Source organism: Strix uralensis, chromosome 31 (assembly GCF_047716275.1).
Source record: "Strix uralensis isolate ZFMK-TIS-50842 chromosome 31, bStrUra1, whole genome shotgun sequence".
In the NCBI taxonomy this organism is placed as follows: domain Eukaryota; kingdom Metazoa; phylum Chordata; class Aves; order Strigiformes; family Strigidae; genus Strix; species Strix uralensis.
The window spans coordinates 1,809,491-1,817,564 of NC_134002.1; the positions used below are offsets into that span (position 1 = coordinate 1,809,491).

The 8,074-nt window shown below is 51.7% G+C and overlaps 1 pseudogene; it reads right to left on the reverse strand.

Annotated features, from left to right (window-relative positions):
- Nucleotides 1-305: 305 nt before the first annotated feature.
- On the reverse strand, nucleotides 306-1,259 carry LOC141936129 (olfactory receptor 14A16-like; annotated as a pseudogene).
- Between the last annotated feature and the right edge of the window lie 6,815 nt (nucleotides 1,260-8,074).

An 8,074-nucleotide genomic window follows, 5' to 3' on the forward strand; every position in this document is an offset into this window, starting at 1 on the left:
TGCTTCCTGACAGGACTGCCATGCTGGGACTCTCTTCCCCTCCACCTCTTCACACAAGAATTCTCCCTACAGCTCCAAAAATGTCTTAGAGGAAAGATCTCAGAAGAAAAAAACATCACTGCAGACCCTTTCTTTTGTTAAAACACACAGAGATCATGGCTCCTCATTTATGCAGCCACTCAGGCAGAAAAGAAAAGCAGACAGTGAATCAGAAAGGGGATGACATCACCATTACAAGTAAAATATCACCACCAACAACAGAAAAAGCAGACAGGTTGGGCATGTAGAGAGTTATATTATAATTGCTATGAAGAAGATGAGCAGTTCATTGTTTCAGAATAACATCTAGTTATCAGATTCCTCAGGGCATCCTTGATCTCCTGATTCCTCATGCTGTAGATGAGGGGGTTCACTGCTGGAGGCACCACAGAGTACAGAAATGACACCACCAGGTCCAGGGACGGGGAGGAGGTGGAGGGCGGTTTGAGGTAGGCAAATATGGACATGCTGATAAAAAGGAAGACCACGGCCAGGTGAGGGAGGCACGTGGAAAAGGCTTTGTGCCATCCCTGCTCAGAGGGGATCCTCAGCACGGCCCTCAAGATCTGCACATAGGACACCACAATGAAAACAAAACATCCAAAACCTAAACAGGCACTAACCATGATAAGCCCAAGCTCCCTGAGGTAGGAGTGTGAGCAGGAGAGCTTGAGGATCTGGGGGATTTCACAGAAGAACTGATCCAGGGTGTTACCTTGGCAGAGTGGAAGGGAAAATGTGTTGGCCGTGTGCAGCACAGCATAGAGAAACCCAGTGCCCCAGGCAGCTGCTGCCATGTGGACACAAGCTCTGCTGCCCAGGAGGGTCCCGTAGTGCAGGGGTTTGCAGATGGCAACGTAGCGGTCGTAGGACATGACAGTGAGGAGAGAAAACTCTGCTGAGGTCAAGAAGACAAACAGAAAGACCTGTGCAGCACATCCCAAGTAGGAGATATCCCTGTTGTTCCAGAGGGAATTGTCCATGGCTTTGGGGAGAGTGGTGGAGATGGAGCCCAGGTCGAGGAGGGAGAGGTTGAGGAGGAAGAAGTACATGGGGGTGTGCAGGTGGTGGTCACAGGCGATGGCGGTGATGATGAGGCCGTTGCCCAGGAGGGCAGCCAGGTAGATGCCCAGGAAGAGCTAGAAGTGCAAGAGCTGCAGCTCCCGTGTGTCTGCAAATGCCAGGAGGAGGAACTCAGTGATGGAGCTGCCTTTGGACATCTGCTGCCTCTGGACATGGGGGACTGTACATGGAGGAAAAGCAGTGAGCAGTTAGGGTAGACTTCTCTGAACAAAACTTGCTCCACTTCTCACAGAACCCCACTAAACTCCTTTGCCTCTCTCAGGAGACCATTGGCAGGTTGTCGCAGATGAAAGTATTAACACTGTAATGATTTCACAGCTAAGTGAGCTGTATTAGTGACTAGCAGCACTTAATCATTAACCAATTTAAGGATTTACAAAGTCATTCAGTAAAATATGTTATAATTAAAATAGCGACTTAACTACAGATTCAATGACAAGATTCACACTAACTTACCGTACGGTACCTTAAATCAATACATATATACATGCTCATTCACAAAGACAAGACATACAGACACTCAGACAGACAAAAATATTTGGATCCACTGAAATAACTATGTACCCACACTCGTGGAAATAACTGTGTGTATACCTAAACACATCGGTAGGAAGAGAGAATGAGTGGGTGAAAGAGAAGCCAGCTTCCAGTTAAAATTTCCCTCTTGTCAAGTTTGGAGTAAATACTCACAGTGCATCGACATTCCTCAACGGGCGATAATTGAGATTCGAGAGGGTTAACTTCGACCTGGTCTCCCGTCAGTTCTAACGGCAGACCATACCTCAAGGATTTTGGTACCTGAGAGGCATCCCAGCTCAGGGAAGATGCTGGTCACAGGCCCACTGCGATCCAGGAGAGCTCAGAGGGTCTCACTTGGGGTCCCTATTTATAGGGTCCAAGGTAACTGACTTTTCTCAGGTACTTTTTAGCTCCAGCCCAGCTCAACTAATGGCGCATTCTGGTATCTTCCACCACTTTGCACAAGAACTTGATGGATGTGCAATTCTGTTATTGTTTTCCCTGGACCATGTCCCAGGTACAGGTGTACCAGGCTGTCAGGAGGTGATGGACTGTTCCCAGGCAATAGGGAGAGCAGGAGCCAGGCTTGGCGAAGGGGCACTGAGTGGCCGAGCAAGGAGGGGAGTTGGAGTCACTACAAGTGCCGAGAGAAGGCGGGGAGGAATTGCACGACCACACATGTCCACCTCATGAGCTCTGGTTGGTGCTGGCGGAGGGTACCCAAGGGAGCAGGGGTCTGTGCTGTGGGCTCTGGATGAATCAGTCCTATCCTACAACAGCAGGCAAATAGGAACACGGGTGATCTCAAATTAAACCCACTATTGATAGAACTGAGACTTCAGCATTGTTTCTCCCATTTCACCTGACATTAGAGCAGAGCTGTGGGGAATTGATTTTGTTTATTTTGTTCTAGTTGTCTCACCACAGCTGAGGAGCATTTCCTAAGGCAGAAACACTTGGCATTCCTGTTCCACTCCATATGAAACTTTGTTGGTGCTGGCAGGCAAAGGGACTGTCCCTTCGTGCAGTGTGGAGAGCTGCTCTGTCCATCAGCCCTGCTCTCAGCTGCCCTTTCCTTGCCTCTCTTTGAGCTGGAGGATGATCAAAGCCTGATGTTCACCTGAAATGAAACTGGAAACTTGTGACAGCGGAGGAATCCAGTTTCAAAGTGCAGATCCCCAAACCCCTCCCCAACATCTCTCCGTACCTGAGGAGGATCTCAGCTCCCCCCTCCCAGGCAGGGACACACAGGGCTCATTGCAGCTGCCCACACACAGACGATGAGCCGCATTGCCATGGCCTTAGCACCGAGTTGTCTTCTCCATGGGGCGCAGAGAGACCACGGGAGAAGCGGGACCCCAGGGAAAGAGTCAAAGCCCTGAAGATGGGCTGTCCTTAAGTGAGGGTCAGCTCATTGCCAGTCCCACACACTGCCGTGCCCAGAGCCCCCAGGTAAGGTGGGGACAAAGGCAACCAGGTCAGGAGGGGAAACACAGAGAAATGCCCCAAAACTCCTGTCAAGGGAGTAAGGAGTAAGGATAGGGACAGACAGAGAGGAACTCAGGGGTTTCTCCTCACTGCAGGTCAGGATGCCAAGAAGAAGACTCAGCTGGAAATTCCACAACCCTGGGGGCAAAGGCTGTCTGGGTGGGAGAGGAGACCAGGGGAGTGCTCCCTGAGGGTCTTTGTGCTGCAGGGGATGAGAGGGAGGTGCCCAAATCACCTTCCTATGGCATTTGCTTGAGAAGCTCCCTCTCCCTCCCTGCAAATGTCTCTGCTGCCTAGAGCTGCCGCAGGCAGGACCTGTGCCTCTGTCAACACGTCTCCATCCTGTCAGTGCTCGCCACCCCCATCCCACCCGCTGTGTACTCAGCTCTGCCCTGCAGAAATTTCTGGCAGCAGGGCGCTGCCCAAGGGCATCTCTGTGTGTGCAGGAGTTCAGGAAAAATTCTGGTAAGTGCTAACAAGAACTGGGGTCTTAGTGCCTTCTCAAGAAAGAAGAAATAAATTCCACTCTCCCAGTGCCCACCAAGGCAACCAAAACAAGAAAACTCAAAGCAAACACTCCACCCCTTTTAGGTAGTCCAATCTTGACCTTCCTCTTGAAAAGTCCCCCAGAAATTCCCTAGGGGTGATCTGGAACTGTGAGCAGCTCTGCCCCATGCAGCACCCTCTCCACAGCAGAAGGACCCTGCCCTGCCAGGGCTCTCTCCTTCCCCACACAGCTTCTCCCCACAGCGCCGTGGGCAGCTCCCTGGGCAGGCTGAGTGCTGACCCTGGCAGGCGCCTGGCAGAGTCCCTGCCCCAGCACACAGCCCCTGGGCTGCAGGGACCCTGCTCTCAAGGACAGCCCTGGGCACCCCTGGCTGCACCCGCGCTTGCACACCCCTGCAGCCGTCCCCGGGAGAAGGCAGCCGCCATGGCCTGTCCCTCTGACAGTGCAGCAGGGAAGCCCTGCTCTGGAGCACGGCCTCCTCCTCCAGACACCAGGGACATTCCTGGCGGCTGTGCCGGCTTCACCACATCCCTCCACCACCTGCAGCTGCATTGCCCTGCACCCACAGACTTACTGTGTCAAGGGCTGCGAAGATTTCTCCTCCAGTGAGCTCTCAGCATCCTGCCACTGCCGTCTGCCTTTCCCCTCTCTGTGCCCAGCTCCTCTGCCCTCGGTGCCTGCAGGCAGTGCCCTCAGCCCTGCTGCGCTTTGCAGAGGAGCTGCTCCTGGGCAGAACTGTCTCTCTGCAGCGCTGACCACTTGCCCTGAGCTCCCTCCGTCCCAGGAGCCCGGCCCAACTCCGCAGCAGAGGACCAGCCCAAGGCATTTTAATGACCCCTCAGGTGGGTTTGGTGATAAGTCCATGAGCCCAACACTGAGAGGCTGCTGAAGAAACCTCTGAGGAAGTCAAAGTTAGATTCAAACTGCAAAGTTTCTTGTGGCTTTAATGGGTCCCACTGAGGGACACTGTTGACAAAGCCTCCCCAGGCTCCACTTAGAGCAGAAATGTGCAGGCAGTGACAAGTGCCAAGCCCTGACCCCATTAACCAAAGAGCCAAGCCGTGACCCCCAGCCCCTGGGAAGGGAGATCCTGTCCCTCACCCATTGCTCAGGGCTCTTCCTGGGGCAGTGGGTGATGGAGATGTGCACCTGCCAGGCTCCTGAGTAGGGACAAGGGGGCAATGAGGCCCCAGTGCTGCAGGGGACTGTGCCTCCTCACAGGCATCGGTGGCAGAAAGAACAGTCATAGACACATGAAGAGATTGCGTTTGTTGGGTGCTTTCACCTTTTCCACAACTGTCTGTCTTCTCCACCACAGGCTGTCCTATGGTACTGCATCACCTGTGCCTCTTTCCCTGCAGGTTGTACTCACCCACCCCGCTGTCCCACCTTTCTCTCACTCAAGCATCTTCCTTCCTTTACTGATATCTCACCATCTTCCCTGGCTCTTCCTTGAAATGTTGGGTTTTGGTTTTTGAAATCTTCCAAAAGCCTTCCACTGCTCCAGACTCCTTCTGGGTGATCTGTTACACTGCAGCACTGCTCTTGGAGTGAATACTTTTTGTCCCTGTGTACAGCCTGGACTTCCCCAGCTGCCCTTTCTGGAGTTATTTCATTCTCATGCTGTTTTCCACTATGAAGTAAAACTCCACCATCTCTGAAACCTCTCTTCAAGCACTCTCAGGTTACTCCTATTCTGTCTGGAGTGTCCACACCAGTAAGCCCAGAGTGTTCAGCCTCTCTATACTGGTCATGTGCTTGAGGCCTCCAAACACCATCTTGGGAGATTTCTGGGAACCCTCCAAGGTGTTTGCAGATGAAAGCATAGTGATCATAGTCCAGGAAAGACAAAGTGAGACTTTTTACCAGCACCTGTAATGGCAGGACAAGGGGCAATCGTTTTAAACTCAAAGAGGGTAGATTTAGATTTGTTATAAGGAAGAAATGTTTTACGATGAGGGTGCTGAGAGACTGGACCAGTTTGCTTGGAGAACGTCCAGGGAGGTGGCATCCACAGTTTTACTGGGCAATGTGTTCCTGTGTCTTTCCACCCCCACAGTAAATAATATCTTCCTTATAACTAATCTAAATTTCCCCCTTTCAGTTAAAAGCTTTTACCCCTCATCCCAGCCCTACAATGCCTGATAAAGAGTCCCTCCCCATCTTTTCTGCAGGCCTCCTTTAAGTACTTGAAGGCCTCTAGAAGGTCTCCCTGGAGCCTTCTCTTCTCTGGAATGAACAATCCCAACTCTTTCAGCCTGTCCTCATAAGGGAGGTGCTCCAGCCTCCTGATTATCCTTGTGGCCTCTTCTGGACCTCTTTGAGAAGGTCCATGTCATTCTGACGCTGGGGGCCCCAGAGGTGGACACAGTGCACCAGGTGTGGTCTCATGAGAATGGAGTAGAGGGACAGAATCTCCTCCCTCAACCTCCTGGCCACATTTCTCTTGATGCAGCCCAGGAAATGGTTGGCTTCTTGGGCTGCAAGTGCATGTTGCTGGCTCACAGTCAGTTTTCCATCTGCCAACACCCCCAAGTCCTTCTCCCCAGGGCTCTCAAACCACTCTTTGCCCAGTCTCTGTTTGTGCTTAAGATTACCCTGATCCATGTGCAGGACCTTGCACTTGGCCCTGTTGAACTTCATGAGGTTTGCATAAGCCCAGCTCTCCATCCTGTCCAGGTCCCTCTGGATGGAACATCCCTTCCCTCCAGCGTGTCAACTGCACCACACAGCTCGGTGTTGTTGACAAACTTGCTGAGTGTGCACTCAATCCCACTGTCCACGTTACCAACAAAGACATTAAACAATGCCGTTCCCAAAACTGACCCCTGAGGATGCCTCTTGTCACTTGGACATTGAGCCACTGACCACAAGCCTTGGACTGTGACTGCCCAGCCAGTTCCTTATCTCTGAGTGGTCCATCAATCAAATCCATGTCTCTCCAGTCTGGGGGTCTGGTACTGACAAGGCCATGGGGCTGGACCCAGAGGGGAAGTTGCCCTTTATGGGAGAGAGCAGCAGGAATGTGTGGAGCTCTGCCTGGGGATGGACGATGAGTCAGCCGAGAGCTGAAGGGTCATGGGGAACATTGTGGTAGGTGGATGTCTGCTATGGACCCCCTGATGAGGAAGAGGAAACAGATGGACATTCTTGATTCACCTGGAAGAAGCCCTGGTCCTCATAGCAGAACTAAACTATCCCAATATTTGGTGAAGGGGCAACATACCCAAGTGAAAGCCATCCAGAAGATTTTTGGATTTATTTGACAACATCATACCAACAAGGGTGACTGAAGAGGCAGTGAGGGGAGGTGTCCTGCAGGAAATGAGACTTAGAAACAAGGAAGAGCTGGTCAGGGATGTAACAGTCACAGGTGGAAAAGTAGAGTTGAGGCTACTGAGAGAAGGGAACAAGGCCAAGAGCAGCACTTCAGTGAGCAGGCTCTGGCCTGATGAGGAACCTGCCTGGAAGAATTCCATGTCACACAACGCTGAAGAATTTCCCAAATTAAGACACCAACTTAATCAAAAGAGAGGAAGATAGCAGGGTCTACAGATATAGGCTCTGCTTACAAAATAAAAAGCCGGAGTTAGATGCCAGACAAGTAAAAGATTTAGAAATGGAATTACAGATTTTAGAAAATTATCTTGAGAAAGGCTGAAGAGCAGCTCAGTTTCTAGCAGAGCAGCATATAGTCACTAACACCAGTGACAATAAACGCAATGCATTCCCTGCAGCCTGGGAACTCAAGAGTAAGTCTTGGACAGGATCCATAAGTTCTACTGGGAAGGCCCAGGTTCCTGTGGGCTGGCACCATGGATCCTGGTACCCTTGCCAGCAGATTCTTGGGGATGACCCACATATGAAGAGGCCATTGGGAACCTGAGATTGGATTGTACCTCAGAATATTCAAGGAGAATCTCATCAAGCTCCTTCATGAGCTGAGGCAAACACTCTGAGCAGAGTGAAGGACAGTGAGTGCTGGCCTAACACGAAGAAGGATGTAGATCTCTGGGGTAGGAGCTGTCTGTCTCGTGCCGTGACCAGTGCAGATTACACTGGAGTAAAAGCCCCAGCCCAGCACCAACAGAGTGGAGGCCCACGGCCGCACTGGAAGACTGATTTGGTGGGAGCTCTGCCAGTGACAGCTTGAAACACCAAGTGCATCTTGGTAGTAGCAGATCCTTTTAGTGAATGGACAGAAGCCCCTTTGCAAAACCAACATGGTTGCCACCACTGCAGATCTCCTGCTGAACGCTGTTATTTCTTGCTGGGGTCTGCTCCACAGCACTGAGTCTGATCTCAGCACCGACTTTGTGGCAATAATTCTGCATGAGAACTGCAAAGCCTGAACGCGACACGTCCCACCCTGGCTCTGCCAACGCGTGGGGCAGGGGAGAGGGAAAGTCCAGTGAAGGAGCTGGGTTTGGCTGTTGA